The 16,775-nt window shown below is 67.5% G+C and overlaps 7 non-coding genes across 7 annotated transcripts; all 7 read right to left on the bottom strand.

The window, feature by feature from the left end:
• Window positions 1-2,091: 2,091 nt before the first annotated feature.
• LOC141412651 (5S ribosomal RNA) lies at window positions 2,092-2,210 on the bottom strand. The gene has a single exon (XR_012437493.1). It is a non-coding gene; the product is annotated as a 5S ribosomal RNA (ribosomal RNA).
• A 2,144-nt stretch (window positions 2,211-4,354) lies between these two features.
• On the bottom strand, window positions 4,355-4,473 carry LOC141412650 (5S ribosomal RNA). Its single transcript, XR_012437492.1, has one exon. It is a non-coding gene; the product is annotated as a 5S ribosomal RNA (ribosomal RNA).
• Window positions 4,474-6,617: 2,144 nt separating this feature from the next.
• Window positions 6,618-6,736, bottom strand: LOC141412409 (5S ribosomal RNA). The gene has a single exon (XR_012437249.1). It is a non-coding gene; the product is annotated as a 5S ribosomal RNA (ribosomal RNA).
• Window positions 6,737-8,881: 2,145 nt separating this feature from the next.
• Window positions 8,882-9,000, bottom strand: LOC141412154 (5S ribosomal RNA). Its single transcript, XR_012436993.1, has one exon. It is a non-coding gene; the product is annotated as a 5S ribosomal RNA (ribosomal RNA).
• A 2,145-nt stretch (window positions 9,001-11,145) lies between these two features.
• Window positions 11,146-11,264, bottom strand: LOC141412480 (5S ribosomal RNA). Its single transcript, XR_012437320.1, has one exon. It is a non-coding gene; the product is annotated as a 5S ribosomal RNA (ribosomal RNA).
• Window positions 11,265-13,405: 2,141 nt separating this feature from the next.
• Window positions 13,406-13,524, bottom strand: LOC141412153 (5S ribosomal RNA). Its single transcript, XR_012436992.1, has one exon. It is a non-coding gene; the product is annotated as a 5S ribosomal RNA (ribosomal RNA).
• Window positions 13,525-15,669: 2,145 nt separating this feature from the next.
• Window positions 15,670-15,788, bottom strand: LOC141412615 (5S ribosomal RNA). Its single transcript, XR_012437456.1, has one exon. It is a non-coding gene; the product is annotated as a 5S ribosomal RNA (ribosomal RNA).
• Window positions 15,789-16,775: the final 987 nt, after the last annotated feature.

The raw sequence follows: 16,775 nt of genomic DNA, 5'->3' as shown, positions 1-16,775 counted from the left end.
CTCCACGCTGCTCTCCTGGCACGGCTGGGAGTCCGGGTGGGGGCTGGCAGCCCGGGGCCAACGGCCAGAAGGCCCGCGCGCCTGCTCGGGCAGCCGGTCTCGCCCAGGTGGCCGCTGGGTGGCTTTCTTCCCGAGGTGTCCTGCTGCCAGGACGAGGGTCAAGTTTTCTCGGGGGAAAATTTCTCAGTGCTCTCGGGCGCTTGTTCTTCTGGGAATGTCCACTGCTGTGGCCAAGGCGGGGGATGCACAGCTCAGGCCAGGGCAAGCAGCCGCCCTCCTCCGTCGCCTCCTGGAGCCGTATCCTTGGATGGGTGCGTGGCTCCCAGCGGAGGTCTCGGGGACCCTTCCGGTCCTCTTCGTCCGGAAAGCGCCAATGCCCCTCCAGCCCATCAGGAAAACGGCAGCCGCGCCCTTCGCCGACCCGCTCCGCCCTCCTCCACACTCAGGGCCTGGGGCTGCGGGGCTGAATCGTGAGGCTTTCCAGCCCAGGACTTCACCTCTGGCCCCTTTCACACCCGGGATCTTGGGAAGAAGAAACAAAACCAAACACAGCCAAAGCCATCTCCTCCGACCCGGGGCCCCTCCACATCCCTTCCGATCCCGGGTTCCTGCCGGCCTCCCGGGGCGTTTCTCCCAGGCAGGTCTTCGCGGCCACTACACGGGGCTGAGCACTCGAGTCCTCGGGCGTCACGGGGCCCGCGGCCACGCCAAGCACGCACGACTCCCGGGTCTCGTCTGCTCCTGGGTGCCCTGGGCCTCTTCCCTGTGCCGCTGCTGGGTCTTGTGCCCCTGCTTGGCCTCCTTCAGACCCGGCCCCGTGCTACGCGGCCACGTGCTACAGTATCGTGCCAGCAGAACTGGCCCTGGCTGAGCCCCGTACCCACCCTCCTGCCATCCCTGGCCCTGCTAGCAAATGGCAGAGATCCTCTGGCCTCCGAGCCCAGACAAAAATCCTGATGCAGTTGGCCGAGGGGCCGCAAACCAAGGCTTCGCTTGTTCCCGCTCAGGCCCCAGCCATACCCTCTTGTCCTTCGGCTGCTAGTGTGTGGGGTGGGGGAGAGGAGGGTGCGTCCCCGTGCGTGCGTGCGTGGTCTGGGTGTCTCTGCGTGGTGTGTGTGTGTGTGTGTGTGTGTGTTAGATGCCGTGCCTGGTGTAGGTGGGGAAGAGCAAGCCCTCACGCACAGAGCCCCATCACACACTGGGGCCGGGCCGAGGGGGTCAATCTGCTCGGCCTGATTGCGTTGGGCATACATTGCAGAAGGTGGGTTTTCCAAGGCGGAGCAGAGGGTCCCGGCACCTGAGGTTGTCCACGGGGAGAATGTCTGTTCCACGGGGGCAAGCGGTCCCTTCCGTCGTGCCCAAGCCCATGTGACCCCGAAGGCCAGGTGGCCCCGGTCCTTGAGCTGACTGAGGAGTGCTTTGAGACCCGGAGGGTGGCACAGGCGACTGGGCGCCAGCGGGGGCCCTCCCTCCCTTTGAGCGGGACGGGGAGCTGCCGCTGGCATCCGGAGCTCTGGCGGCCTGCGCCCTCTGTCCCTGTGACCGCAGGCTCTGCCGTGGGAGGCGGGATCCCACGTAGAGGTCGCGCGCTGGCTGCCCTGTCTTGGGTTGAGCGACGGAGCGCGACGTGGAGCAGCACCCGACTGAGGCTCCCTGCTTCTCTGTCCCCTGGCGTCTTGCCCTGGACCCAGTGCACCACCTTGTGGCGAGCCCAGGTGTGGCACGTCCCGCTGTGGGGCCCGTTGGGGTGCAGGACCCACTTTCTCATGGCTTCCGCACGTCCCTCCCCGCCCGCCTGGAGGGCAGTTGGGGAGCGGTCCCCAACGTGGCCTGGGACCAACCTCGCTGGTGACCCGTGTCACGGGCACGCGCCCCAGGAGAGTGTGGGGAGGGGAGAGGATTCGGGGACGTAGCTGTGAGGATTCGGTGTGCGTGGGTCTGGCGGGTGGCCCGGACGGGGTCGGGGTCATGGTCACGGTGGGTCGTTGTGGTGGTGGTGGTGGTGGTGGTGCTGGGGGTGGTGGTGGTGGTGGGGGGGGTGGTGGCGAAGTCCCCGAAGACAAAAGGAGCAGCGAGGGAGGGAGGAGCAAAAGCCTACAGCACCCGGTATTCCCAGGCGGTCCCCCGTCCAAGTACTAACCAGGCCCGACCCTGCTTAGCTTCCGAGATCAGACGAGATCGGGCGCGTTCAGGGTGGTATGGCCGTAGACGCTAGCCGCCGCCTCCGGGAGCCCCAAGAGCCTGCCGAGGGCCCCGGCGTGCGTCTCCACGCTGCTCTCCTGGTACGACTGGGAGTCCGGGTGGGGGCTGGCAGCCCGGGGCCAGCGGCCAGAGGCCCCGCGCGCCTGCTCGGGCAGCCGGTCTCGCCCAGGTGGCCGCTGGGTGGCTTTCTTCCCGAGGTGTCCTGCTGCCAGGACGAGGGTCAAGTTTTCTCGGGGGAAAATTTCTCAGTGCTCTCGGGCGCTTGTTCTTCTGGGAATGTCCACTGCTGTGGCCAAGGCGGGGGAGGCACAGCTCGGGCCAGGGCAAGCAGCCGCCCTCCTCCGTCGCCTCCTGGAGCCGTATCCTTGGGTGGGTGCGTGGCTCCCAGCGGAGGTCTCGGGGACCCTTCCGGTCCTCTTCGTCCGGAAAGCGCCACTGCCCCTCCAGCCCATCAGGAAAACGGCAGCCGCGCCCTTCGCCGACCCGCTCCGCCCTCCTCCACACTCAGGGCCTGGGGCTGCGGGGCTGAATCGTGAGGCTTTCCAGCCCAGGACTTCACCTCTGGCCCCTTTCACACCCGGGATCTTGGGAAGAAGAAACAAAACCAAACACAGCCAAAGCCATCTCCTCCGACCCGGGGCCCCTCCACATCCCTTCCGATCCCGGGTTCCTGCCTGCCTCCCGGGGCGTTTCTCCCAGGCAGGCCTTCGCGGCCACTACACGGGGCTGAGCACTCGAGTCCTCGGGCGTCACGGGGCCCGCGGCCACGCCAAGCACGCACGACTCCCGGGTCTCGTCTGCTCCTGGGTGCCCTGGGCCTCTTCCCTGTGCCGCTGCTGGGTCTTGTGCCCCTGCTTGGCCTCCTTCAGACCCGACCCCGTGCTACGCGGCCACGTGCTACAGGATCGTGCCAGCAGAACTGGCCCTGGCTGAGCCCCGTACCCACCCTCCTGCCATCCCTGGCCCTGCTAGCAAATGGCAGAGATCCTCTGGCCTCCGAGCCCAGACAAAAATCCTGATGCAGTTGGCCGAGGGGCCGCAAACCAAGGCTTCGCTTGTTCCCGCTCAGGCCCCAGCCATACCCTCTTGTCCTTCGGCTGCTCGTGTGTGGGGTGGGGGAGAGGAGGGTGCGTCCCGTGCGTGCGTGCGTGGTCTGGGTGTCTCTGCGTGGTGTGTGTGTGTGTGTGTGTGTGTGTTAGATGCCGTGCCTGGTGTAGGTGGGGAAGAGCAAGCCCTCACGCACAGAGCCCCATCACACACTGGGGCCGGGCCGAGGGGGTCAATCTGCTCGGCCTGATTGCGTTGGGCATACATTGCAGAAGGTGGGTTTTCCAAGGCGGAGCAGAGGGTCCCGGCACCTGAGGTTGTCCACGGGGAGAATGTCTGTTCCACGGGGGCAAGCGGTCCCTTCCGTCGTGCCCAAGCCCATGTGACCCCGAAGGCCAGGTGGCCCCGGTCCTTGAGCTGACTGAGGAGTGCTTTGAGACCCGGAGGGTGGCACAGGCGACTGGGCGCCAGCGGGGGCCCTCCCTCCCTTTGAGCGGGACGGGGAGCTGCCGCTGGCATCCGGAGCTCTGGCGGCCTGCGCCCTCTGTCCCTGTGACCGCAGGCTCTGCCGTGGGAGGCGGGATCCCACGTAGAGGTCGCGCGCTGGCTGCCCTGTCTTGGGTTGAGCGACGGAGCGCGACGTGGAGCAGCACCCGACTGAGGCTCCCTGCTTCTCTGTCCCCTGGCGTCTTGCCCTGGACCCAGTGCACCACCTTGTGGCGAGCCCAGGTGTGGCGCGTCCCGCTGTGGGGCCCGTTGGGGTGCAGGACCCACTTTCTCATGGCTTCCGCACGTCCCTCCCCGCCCGCCTGGAGGGCAGTTGGGGAGCGGTCCCCAACGTGGCCTGGGACCAACCTCGCTGGTGACCCGTGTCACGGGCGCGCGCCCCAGGAGAGTGTGGGGAGGGGAGAGGATTCGGGGACGTAGCTGTGAGGATTCGGTGTGCGTGGGTCTGGCGGGTGGCCCGGACGGGGTCGGGGTCATGGTCACGGTGGGTTGTTGTGGTGGTGGTGGTGGTGGTGGTGCTGGGGGTGGTGGTGGTGGTGGGGGGGGTGGTGGCGAAGTCCCCGAAGACAAAAGGAGCAGCGAGGGAGGGAGGAGCAAAAGCCTACAGCACCCGGTATTCCCAGGCGGTCCCCCGTCCAAGTACTAACCAGGCCCGACCCTGCTTAGCTTCCGAGATCAGACGAGATCGGGCGCGTTCAGGGTGGTATGGCCGTAGACGCTAGCCGCCGCCTCCGGGAGCCCCAAGAGCCTGCCGAGGGCCCCGGCGTGCGTCTCCACGCTGCTCTCCTGGTACGGCTGGGAGTCCGGGTGGGGGCTGGCAGCCCGGGGCCAGCGGCCAGAGGCCCCGCGCGCCTGCTCGGGCAGCCGGTCTCGCCCAGGTGGCCGCTGGGTGGCTTTCTTCCCGAGGTGTCCTGCTGCCAGGACGAGGGTCAAGTTTTCTCGGGGGAAAATTTCTCAGTGCTCTCGGGCGCTTGTTCTTCTGGGAATGTCCACTGCTGTGGCCAAGGCGGGGGACGCACAGCTCGGGCCAGGGCAAGCAGCCGCCCTCCTCCGTCGCCTCCTGGAGCCGTATCCTTGGGTGGGTGCGTGGCTCCCAGCGGAGGTCTCGGGGACCCTTCCGGTCCTCTTCGTCCGGAAAGCGCCACTGCCCCTCCAGCCCATCAGGAAAACGGCAGCCGCGCCCTTCGCCGACCCGCTCCGCCCTCCTCCACACTCAGGGCCTGGGGCTGCGGGGCTGAATCGTGAGGCTTTCCAGCCCAGGACTTCACCTCTGGCCCCTTTCACACCCGGGATCTTGGGAAGAAGAAACAAAACCAAACACAGCCAAAGCCATCTCCTCCGACCCGGGGCCCCTCCACATCCCTTCCGATCCCGGGTTCCTGCCTGCCTCCCGGGGCGTTTCTCCCAGGCAGGCCTTCGCGGCCACTACACGGGGCTGAGCACTCGAGTCCTCGGGCGTCACGGGGCCCGCGGCCACGCCAAGCACGCACGACTCCCGGGTCTCGTCTGCTCCTGGGTGCCCTGGGCCTCTTCCCTGTGCCGCTGCTGGGTCTTGTGCCCCTGCTTGGCCTCCTTCAGACCCGACCCCGTGCTACGCGGCCACGTGCTACAGGATCGTGCCAGCAGAACTGGCCCTGGCTGAGCCCCGTACCCACCCTCCTGCCATCCCTGGCCCTGCTAGCAAATGGCAGAGATCCTCTGGCCTCCGAGCCCAGACAAAAATCCTGATGCAGTTGGCCGAGGGGCCGCAAACCAAGGCTTCGCTTGTTCCCGCTCAGGCCCCAGCCATACCCTCTTGTCCTTCGGCTGCTCGTGTGTGGGGTGGGGGAGAGGAGGGTGCGTCCCCGTGCGTGCGTGCGTGGTCTGGGTGTCTCTGCGTGGTGTGTGTGTGTGTGTGTGTGTGTGTTAGATGCCGTGCCTGGTGTAGGTGGGGAAGAGCAAGCCCTCACGCACAGAGCCCCATCACACACTGGGGCCGGGCCGAGGGGGTCAATCTGCTCGGCCTGATTGCGTTGGGCATACATTGCAGAAGGTGGGTTTTCCAAGGCGGAGCAGAGGGTCCCGGCACCTGAGGTTGTCCACGGGGAGAATGTCTGTTCCACGGGGGCAAGCGGTCCCTTCCGTCGTGCCCAAGCCCATGTGACCCCGAAGGCCAGGTGGCCCCGGTCCTTGAGCTGACTGAGGAGTGCTTTGAGACCCGGAGGGTGGCACAGGCGACTGGGCGCCAGCGGCGGCACTCCCTCCCTTTGAGCGGGACGGGGAGCTGCCGCTGGCATCCGGAGCTCTGGCGGCCTGCGCCCTCTGTCCCTGTGACCGCAGGCTCTGCCGTGGGAGGCGGGATCCCACGTAGAGGTCGCGCGCTGGCTGCCCTGTCTTGGGTTGAGCGACGGAGCGCGACGTGGAGCAGCACCCGACTGAGGCTCCCTGCTTCTCTGTCCCCTGGCGTCTTGCCCTGGACCCAGTGCACCACCTTGTGGCGAGCCCAGGTGTGGCGCGTCCCGCTGTGGGGCCCGCTGGGGTGCAGGACCCACTTTCTCATGGCTTCCGCACGTCCCTCCCCGCCCGCCTGGAGGGCAGTTGGGGAGCGGTCCCCAACGTGGCCTGGGACCAACCTCGCTGGTGACCCGTGTCTCGGGCGCGCGCCCCAGGAGAGTGTGGGGAGGGGAGAGGATTCGGGGACGTAGCTGTGAGGATTCGGTGTGCGTGGGTCTGGCGGGTGGCCCGGACGGGGTCGGGGTCGTGGTCACGGTGGGTCGTTGTGGTGGTGGTGGTGGTGGTGGTGCTGGGGGTGGTGGTGGTGGTGGGGGGGTGGTGGCGAAGTCCCCGAAGACAAAAGGAGCAGCGAGGGAGGGAGGAGCAAAAGCCTACAGCACCCGGTATTCCCAGGCGGTCCCCCATCCAAGTACTAACCAGGCCCGACCCTGCTTAGCTTCCGAGATCAGACGAGATCGGGCGCGTTCAGGGTGGTATGGCCGTAGACGCTAGCCGCCGCCTCCGGGAGCCCCAAGAGCCTGCCGAGGGCCCCGGCGTGCATCTCCACGCTGCTCTCTTGGCAAGGCTGGGAGTCCGGGTGGGGGCTGGCAGCCCGGGGCCAGCGGCCAGAGGCCCCGCGCGCCTGCTCGGGCAGCCGGTCTCGCCCAGGTGGCCGCTGGGTGGCTTTCTTCCCGAGGTGTCCTGCTGCCAGGACGAGGGTCAAGTTTTCTCGGGGGAAAATTTCTCAGTGCTCTCGGGCGCTTGTTCTTCTGGGAATGTCCACTGCTGTGGCCAAGGCGGGGGACGCACAGCTCGGGCCAGGGCAAGCAGCCGCCCTCCTCCGTCGCCTCCTGGAGCCGTATCCTTGGGAGGGTGCGTGGCTCCCAGCGGAGGTCTCGGGGACCCTTCCGGCCCTCTTCGTCCGCAAAGCGCCACTTCCCCTCCAGCCCATCAGGAAAACGGCAGCCGCGCCCTTCGCCGACCCGCTCCGCCCTCCTCCACACTCAGGGCCTGGGGCTGCGGGGCTGAATCGTGAGGCTTTCCAGCCCAGGACTTCACCTCTGGCCCCTTTCCCACCCGGGATCTTGGGAAGAAGAAACAAAACCAAACACAGCCAAAGCCATCTCCTCCGACCCGGGGCCCCTCCACATCCCTTCCGATCCCGGGTTCCTGCCGGCCTCCCGGGGCGTTTCTCCCAGGCAGGCCTTCGCGGCCACTACACGGGGCTGAGCACTTGAGTCCTCGGGCGTCACGGGGCCCGCGGCCACGCCAAGCACGCACGACTCCCGGGTCTCGTCTGCTCCTGGGTGCCCTGGGCCTCTTCCCTGTGCCGCTGCTGGGTCTTGTGCCCCTGCTTGGCCTCCTTCAGACCCGACCCCGTGCTACGCGGCCACGTGCTACAGGATCGTGCCAGCAGAACTGGCCCTGGCTGAGCCCCGTACCCACCCTCCTGCCATCCCTGGCCCTGCTAGCAAATGGCAGAGATCCTCTGGCCTCCGAGCCCAGACAAAAATCCTGATGAAGTTGGCCGAGGGGCCGCAAACCAAGGCTTCGCTTGTTCCCGCTCAGGCCCCAGCCATACCCTCTTGTCCTTCGGCTGCTCGTGTGTGGGGTGGGGGAGAGGAGGGTGCGTCCCCGTGCGTGCGTGCGTGGTCTGGGTGTCTCTGCGTGGTGTGTGTGTGTGTGTGTGTGTGTGTTAGATGCCGTGCCTGGTGTAGGTGGGGAAGAGCAAGCCCTCAAGCACAGAGCCCCATCACACACTGGGGCCGGGCCGAGGGGGTCAATCTGCTCGGCCTGATTGCGTTGGGCATACATTGCAGAAGGTGGGTTTTCCAAGGCGGAGCAGAGGGTCCCGGCACCTGAGGTTGTCCACGGGGAGAATGTCTGTTCCACGGGGGCAAGCGGTCCCTTCCGTCGTGCCCAAGCCCATGTGACCCCGAAGGCCAGGTGGCCCCGGTCCTTGAGCTGACTGAGGAGTGCTTTGAGACCCGGAAGGTGGCACAGGCGACTGGGCGCCAGCGGCGGCCCTCCCTCCCTTTGAGCGGGACTGGGAGCTGCCGCTGGCATCCGGAGCTCTGGCGGCCTGCGCCCTCTGTCCCTGTGACCGCAGGCTCTGCCGTGGGAGGCGGGATCCCACGTAGAGGTCGCGCGCTGGCTGCCCTGTCTTGGGTTGAGCGACGGAGCGCGACGTGGAGCAGCACCCGACTGAGGCTCCCTGCTTCTCTGTCCCCTGGCGTCTTGCCCTGGACCCAGTGCACCACCTTGTGGCAAGCCCAGGTGTGGCGCGTCCCGCTGTGGGGCCCGCTGGGGTGCAGGACCCACTTTCTCATGGCTTCCGCACGTCCCTCCCCGCCCGCCTGGAGGGCAGTTGGGGAGCGGTCCCCAACGTGGCCTGGGACCAACCTCGCTGGTGACCCGTGTCGCGGGCGCGCGCCCCAGGAGAGTGTGGGGAGGGGAGAGGATTCGGGGACGTAGCTGTGAGGATTCGGTGTGCGTGGGTCTGGCGGGTGGCCCGGACGGGGTCGGGGTCGTGGTCACGGTGGGTCGTTGTGGTGGGGGTGGTGGTGGTGGTGCTGGGGGTGGTGGTGGTGGTGGGGGGGGTGGTGGCGAAGTCCCAGAAGACAAAAGGAGCAGCGAGGGAGGGAGGAGCAAAAGCCTACAGCACCCGGTATTCCCAGGCGGTCTCCCATCCAAGTACTAACCAGGCCCGACCCTGCTTAGCTTCCGAGATCAGACGAGATCGGGCGCGTTCAGGGTGGTATGGCCGTAGACGCTCGCCGCCGCCTCCGGGAGCCCCAAGAGCCTGCCGAGGGCCCCGGCGTGCGTCTCCACGCTGCTCTCCTGGCACGGCTGGGAGTCCGGGTGGGGGCTGGCAGCCCGGGGCCAGCGGCCAGAGGCCCCGCGCGCCTGCTCGGGCAGCCGGTCTCGCCCAGGTGGCCGCTGGGTGGCTTTCTTCCCGAGGTGTCCTGCTGCCAGGACGAGGGTCAAGTTTTCTCGGGGGAAAATTTCTCAGTGCTCTCGGGCGCTTGTTCTTCTGGGAATGTCCACTGCTGTGGCCAAGGCGGGGGACGCACAGCTCGGGCCAGGGCAAGCAGCCGCCCTCCTCCGTCGCCTCCTGGAGCCGTATCCTTGGGTGGGTGCGTGGCTCCCAGCGGAGGTCTCGGGGACCCTTCCGGCCCTCTTCGTCCGGAAAGCGCCACTGCCCCTCCAGCCCATCAGGAAAACGGCAGCCGTGCCCTTCGCCGACCCGCTCCGCCATCCTCCACACTCAGGGCCTGGGGCTGCGGGGCTGAATCGTGAGGCTTTCCAGCCCAGGACTTCACCTCTGGCCCCTTTCACACCCGGGATCTTGGGAAGAAGAAACAAAACCAAACACAGCCAAAGCCATCTCCTCCGACCCGGGGCCCCTCCACATCCCTTCCGATCCCGGGTTCCTGCCGGCCTCCCGGGGCATTTCTCCCAGGCAGGCCTTCGCGGCCACTACACGGGGCTGAGCACTCGAGTCCTCGGGCGTCACGGGGCCCGCGGCCACGCCAAGCACGCACGACTCCCGGGTCTCGTCTGCTCCTGGGTGCCCTGGGCCTCTTCCCTGTGCCGCTGCTGGGTCTTGTGCCCCTGCTTGGCCTCCTTCAGACCCGGCCCCGTGCAACGCGGCCACGTGCTACAGGATCGTGCCAGCAGAACTGGCCCTGGCTGAGCCCCGTACCCACCCTCCTGCCATCCCTGGCCCTGCTAGCAAATGGCAGAGATCCTCTGGCCTCCGAGCCCAGACAAAAATCCTGATGCAGTTGGCCGAGGGGCCGCAAACCAAGGCTTCGCTTGTTCCCGCTCAGGCCCCAGCCATACCCTCTTGTCCTTCGGCTGCTCGTGTGTGGGGTGGGGGAGAGGAGGGTGCGTCCCCGTGCGTGCGTGCGTGGTCTGGGTGTCTCTGCGTGGTGTGTGTGTGTGTGTGTGTGTGTGTTAGATGCCGTGCCTGGTGTAGGTGGGGAAGAGCAAGCCCTCACGCACAGAGCCCCATCACACACTGGGGCCGGGCCGAGGGGGTCAATCTGCTCGGCCTGATTGCGTTGGGCATACATTGCAGAAGGTGGGTTTTCCAAGGCGGAGCAGAGGGTCCCGGCACCTGAGGTTGTCCACGGGGAGAATGTCTGTTCCACGGGGGCAAGCGGTCCCTTCCGTCGTGCCCAAGCCCATGTGACCCCGAAGGCCAGGTGGCCCCGGTCCTTGAGCTGACTGAGGAGTGCTTTGAGACCCGGAGGGTGGCACAGGCGACTGGGCGCCAGCGGCGGCCCTCCCTCCCTTTGAGCGGGACTGGGAGCTGCCGCTGGCATCCGGAGCTCTGGCGGCCTGCGCCCTCTGTCCCTGTGACCGCAGGCTCTGCCGTGGGAGGCGGGATCCCACGTAGAGGTCCCGCGCTGGCTGCCCTGTCTTGGGTTGAGCGATGGAGCGCGACGTGGAGCAGCACCCGACTGAGGCTCCCTGCTTCTCTGTCCCCTGGCGTCTTGCCCTGGACCCAGTGCACCACCTTGTGGCGAGCCCAGGTGTGGCACGTCCCGCTGTGGGGCCCGCTGGGGTGCAGGACCCACTTTCTCATGGCTTCCGCACGTCCCTCCCCGCTCGCCTGGAGGGCAGTTGGGGAGCGGTCCCCAACGTGGCCTGGGACCAACCTCGCTGGTGACCCGTGTCGCGGGCGCGCGCCCCAGGAGAGTGTGGGGAGGGGAGAGGATTCGGGGACGTAGCTGTGAGGATTCGGTGTGCGTGGGTCTGGCGGGTGGCCCGGACGGGGTCGGGGTCGTGGTCACGGTGGGTCGTTGTGGTGGTGGTGGTGGTGGTGGTGCTGGGGGTGGTGGTGGTGGTGGGGGGGGTGGTGGCGAAGTCCCCGAAGACAAAAGGAGCAGCGAGGGAGGGAGGAGCAAAAGCCTACAGCACCCGGTACTCCCAGGCGGTCTCCCATCCAAGTACTAACCAGGCCCGACCCTGCTTAGCTTCCGAGATCAGACGAGATCGGGCGCGTTCAGGGTGGTATGGCCGTAGACGCTAGCCGCCGCCTCCGGGAGCCCCAAGAGCCTGCCGAGGGCCCCGGCGTGCGTCTCCACGCTGCTCTCCTGGCACGGCTGGGAGTCCGGGTGGGGGCTGGCAGCCCGGGGCCAGCGGCCAGAGGCCCCGCGTGCCTGCTCGGGCAGCCGGTCTCGCCCAGGTGGCCGCTGGGTGGCTTTCTTCCCGAGGTGTCCTGTTGCCAGGACGAGGGTCAAGTTTTCTCGGGGGAAAATTTCTCAGTGCTCTCGGGCGCTTGTTCTTCTGGGAATGTCCACTGCTGTGGCCAAGGCGGGGGACACACAGCTTGGGCCAGGGCAAGCAGCCGCCCTCCTCCGTCGCCTCCTGGAGCCGTATCCTTGGGTGGGTGCGTGGCTCCCAGCGGAGGTCTCGGGGACCCTTCCGGTCCTCTTCGTCCGGAAAGCGCCACTGCCCCTCCAGCCCATCAGGAAAACGGCAGCCGCGCCCTTCGCCGACCCGCTCCGCCCTCCTCCACACTCAGGGCCTGGGGCTGCGGGGCTGAATCGTGAGGCTTTCCAGCCCAGGACTTCACCTCTGGCCCCTTTCACACCCGGGATCTTGGGAAGAAGAAACAAAACCAAACACAGCCAAAGCCATCTCCTCCGACCCGGGGCCCCTCCACATCCCTTCCGATCCCGGGTTCCTGCCGGCCTCCCGGGGCGTTTCTCCCAGGCAGGCCTTCGCGGCCACTACACGGGGCTGAGCACTCGAGTCCTCGGGCGTCACGGGGCCCGCGGCCACGCCAAGCACGCACGACTCCCGGGTCTCGTCTGCTCCTGGGTGCCCTGGGCCTCTTCCCTGTGCCGCTGCTGGGTCTTGTGCCCCTGCTTGGCCTCCTTCAGACCCGGCCCCGTGCTACGTGGCCACGTGCTACAGGATCGTGCCAGCAGAACTGGCCCTGGCTGAGCCCCGTACCCACCCTCCTGCCATCCCTGGCCCTGCTAGCAAATGGCAGAGATCCTCTGGCCTCCGAGCCCAGACAAAAATCCTGATGCAGTTGGCCGAGGGGCCGCAAACCAAGGCTTCGCTTGTTCCCGCTCAGGCCCCAGCCATACCCTCTTGTCCTTCGGCTGCTCGTGTGTGGGGTGGGGGAGAGGAGGGTGTGTCCCTGTGCGTGCGTGCGTGGTCTGGGTGTCTCTGCGTGGTGTGTGTGTGTGTGTGTGTGTGTGTTAGATGCCGTGCCTGGTGTAGGTGGGGAAGAGCAAGCCCTCACGCACAGAGCCCCATCACACACTGGGGCCGGGCCGAGGGGGTCAATCTGCTCGGCCTGATTGCGTTGGGCATACATTGCAGAAGGTGGGTTTTCCAAGGCGGAGCAGAGGGTCCCGGCACCTGAGGTTGTCCACGGGGAGAATGTCTGTTCCACGGGGGCAAGCGGTCCCTTCCGTCGTGCCCAAGCCCATGTGACCCCGAAGGCCAGGTGGCCCCGGTCCTTGAGCTGACTGAGGAGTGCTTTGAGACCCGGAGGGTGGCACAGGCGACTGGGCGCCAGCGGCGGCCCTCCCTCCCTTTGAGCGGGACGGGGAGCTGCCGCTGGCATCCGGAGCTCTGGCGGCCTGCGCCCTCTGTCCCTGTGACCGCAGGCTCTGCCGTGGGAGGCGGGATCCCACGTAGAGGTCGCGCGCTGGCTGCCCTGTCTTGGGTTGAGCGACGGAGCGCGACGTGGAGCAGCACCCGACTGAGGCTCCCTGCTTCTCTGTCCCCTGGCGTCTTGCCCTGGACCCAGTGCACCACCTTGTGGCGAGCCCAGGTGTGGCGCGTCCCGCTGTGGGGCCCGCTGGGGTGCAGGACCCACTTTCTCATGGCTTCCGCACGTCCCTCCCCGCCCGCCTGGAGGGCAGTTGGGGAGCGGTCCCCAACGTGGCCTGGGACCAACCTCGCTGGTGACCCGTGTCGCGGGCGCGCGCCCCAGGAGAGTGTGGGGAGGGGAGAGGATTCGGGGACGTAGCTGTGAGGATTCGGTGTGCGTGGGTCTGGCGGGTGGCCCGGTCGGGGTCGGGGTCGTGGTCACGGTGGGTCGTTGTGGTGGTGGTGGTGGTGGTGCTGGGGGTGGTGGTGGTGGGGGGGGGGTGGTGGCGAAGTCCCCGAAGACAAAAGGAGCAGCGAGGGAGGGAGGAGCAAAAGCCTACAGCACCCGGTATTCCCAGGCGGTCTCCCATCCAAGTACTAACCAGGCCCGACCCTGCTTAGCTTCCGAGATCAGACGAGATCGGGCGCGTTCAGGGTGGTATGGCCGTAGACGTTAGCCGCCGCCTCCGGGAGCCCCAAGAGCCTGCCGAGGGCCCCGGCGTGCGTCTCCACGCTGCTCTCCTGGCACGGCTGGGAGTCCGGGTGGGGGCTGGCAGCCCGGGGCCAGCGGCCAGAGGCCCCGCGCGCCTGCTCGGGCAGCCGGTCTCGCCCAGGTGGCCGCTGGGTGGCTTTCTTCCCGAGGTGTCCTGCTGCCAGGACGAGGGTCAAGTTTTCTCGGGGGAAAATTTCTCAGTGCTCTCGGGCGCTTGTTCTTCTGGGAATGTCCACTGCTGTGGCCAAGGCGGGGGACGCACAGCTCGGGCCAGGGCAAGAAGGCACCCTCCTCCGTCGCCTCCTGGAGCCGTATCCTTGGATGGGTGCGTGGCTCCCAGCGGAGGTCTCGGGGACCCTTCCGGTCCTCTTCGTCCGGAAAGCGCCACTGCCCCTCCAGCCCATCAGGAAAACGGCAGCCGCGCCCTTCGCCGACCCGCTCCGCCCTCCTCCACACTCAGGGCCTGGGGCTGCGGGGCTGAATCGTGAGGCTTTCCAGCCCAGGACTTCACCTCTGGCCCCTTTCACACCCGGGATCTTGGGAAGAAGAAACAAAACCAAACACAGCCAAAGCCATCTCCTCCGACCCGGGGCCCCTCCACATCCCTTCCGATCCCGGGTTCCTGCCGGCCTCCCGGGGCGTTTCTCCCAGGCAGGCCTTCGCGGCCACTACACGGGGCTGAGCACTCGAGTCCTCGGGCGTCACGGGGCCCGCGGCCACGCCAAGCACGCACGACTCCCGGGTCTCGTCTGCTCCTGGGTGCCCTGGGCCTCTTCCCTGTGCCGCTGCTGGGTCTTGTGCCCCTGCTTGGCCTCCTTCAGACCCGGCCCCGTGCTACGTGGCCACGTGCTACAGGATCGTGCCAGCAGAACTGGCCCTGGCTGAGCCCCGTACCCACCCTCCTGCCATCCCTGGCCCTGCTAGCAAATGGCAGAGATCCTCTGGCCTCCGAGCCCAGACAAAAATCCTGATGCAGTTGGCCGAGGGGCCGCAAACCAAGGCTTCGCTTGTTCCCGCTCAGGCCCCAGCCATACCCTCTTGTCCTTCGGCTGCTCGTGTGTGGGGTGGGGGAGAGGAGGGTGCATCCCCGTGCGTGCGTGCGTGGTCTGGGTGTCTCTGCGTGGTGTGTGTGTGTGTGTGTGTGTGTGTGTTAGATGCCGTGCCTGGTGTAGGTGGGGAAGAGCAAGCCCTCACGCACAGAGCCCCATCACACACTGGGGCCGGGCCGAGGGGGTCAATCTGCTCGGCCTGATTGCGTTGGGCATACATTGCAGAAGGTGGGTTTTCCAAGGCGGAGCAGAGGGTCCCGGCACCTGAGGTTGTCCACGGGGAGAATGTCTGTTCCACGGGGGCAAGCGGTCCCTTCCGTCGTGCCCAAGCCCATGTGACCCCGAAGGCCAGGTGGCCCCGGTCCTTGAGCTGACTGAGGAGTGCTTTGAGACCCGGAGGGTGGCACAGGCGACTGGGCGCCAGCGGCGGCCCTCCCTCCCTTTGAGCGGGACGGGGAGCTGCCGCTGGCATCCGGAGCTCTGGCGGCCTGCGCCCTCTGTCCCTGTGACCGCAGGCTCTGCCGTGGGAGGCGGGATCCCACGTAGAGGTCGCGCGCTGGCTGCCCTGTCTTGGGTTGAGCGACGGAGCGCGACGTGGAGCAGCACCCGACTGAGGCTCCCTGATTCTCTGTCCCCTGGCGTCTTGCCCTGGACCCAGTGCACCACCTTGTGGCGAGCCCAGGTGTGGCGCGTCCCGCTGTGGGGCCCGCTGGGGTGCAGGACCCACTTTCTCATGGCTTCCGCACGTCCCTCCCCGCCCGCCTGGAGGGCAGTTGGGGAGCGGTCCCCAACGTGGCCTGGGACCAACCTCGCTGGTGACCCGTGTCGTGGGCGCGCGCCCCAGGAGAGTGTGGGGAGGGGAGAGGATTCGGGGACATAGCTGTGAGGATTCGGTGTGCGTGGGTCTGGCGGGTGGCCCGGTCGGGGTCGGGGTCGTGGTCACGGTGGGTCGTTGTGGTGGTGGTGGTGGTGGTGCTGGGGGTGGTGGTGGTGGTGTGGGGGGGTGGTGGCGAAGTCCCCGAAGACAAAAGGAGCAGCGAGGGAGGGAGGAGCAAAAGCCTACAGCACCCGGTATTCCCAGGCGGTCTCCCATCCAAGTACTAACCAGGCCCGACCCTGCTTAGCTTCCGAGATCAGACGAGATCGGGCGCGTTCAGGGTGGTATGGCCGTAGATGTTAGCCGCCGCCTCCGGGAGCCCCAAGAGCCTGCCGAGGGCCCCGGCGTGCGTCTCCACGCTGCTCTCCTGGCACGGCTGGGAGTCCGGGTGGGGGCTGGCAGCCCGGGGCCAGCGGCCAGAGGCCCCGCGCGCCTGCTCGGGCAGCCGGTCTCGCCCAGGTGGCTGCTGGGTGGCTTTCTTCCCGAGGTGTCCTGCTGCCAGGACGAGGGTCAAGTTTTCTCGGGGGAAAATTTCTCAGTGCTCTCGGGCGCTTGTTCTTCTGGGAATGTCCACTGCTGTGGCCAAGGCGGGGGACGCACAGCTCGGGCCAGGGCAAGCAGGCGCCCTCCTCCGTCGCCTCCTGGAGCCGTATCCTTGGATGGGTGCGTGGCTCCCAGCGGAGGTCTCGGGGACCCTTCCGGTCCTCTTCATCCGGAAAGCGCCACTGCCCCTCCAGCCCATCAGGAAAACGGCAGCCGCGCCCTTCGCCGACCCGCTCCGCCCTCCTCCACACTCAGGGCCTGGGGCTGCGGGGCTGAATCGTGAGGCTTTCCAGCCCAGGACTTCACCTCTGGCCCCTTTCACACCCGGGATCTTGGGAAGAAGAAACAAAACCAAACACAGCCAAAGCCATCTCCTCCGACCCGGGGCCCCTCCACATCCCTTCCGATCCCGGGTTCCTGCCGGCCTCCCGGGGCGTTTCTCCCAGGCAGGCCTTCGCGGCCACTACACGGGGCTGAGCACTCGAGTCCTCGGGCGTCACGGGGCCCGCGGCCACACCAAGCACGCACGACTCCCGGGTCTCGTCTGCTCCTGGGTGCCCTGGGCCTCTTCCCTGTGCCGCTGCTGGGTCTTGTGCCCCTGCTTGGCCTCCTTCAGACCCGGCCCCGTGCTACGCGGCCACGTGCTACAGGATCGTGCCAGCAGAACTGGCCCTGGCTGAGCCCCGTACACACCCTCCTGCCATCCCTGGCCCTGCTAGCAAATGGCAGAGATCCTCTGGCC

Source organism: Castor canadensis, chromosome 10, assembly GCF_047511655.1.
Source record: "Castor canadensis chromosome 10, mCasCan1.hap1v2, whole genome shotgun sequence".
NCBI lineage: Eukaryota > Metazoa > Chordata > Mammalia > Rodentia > Castoridae > Castor > Castor canadensis.
This window is presented reverse-complemented; position numbering and strand designations above follow the sequence as displayed.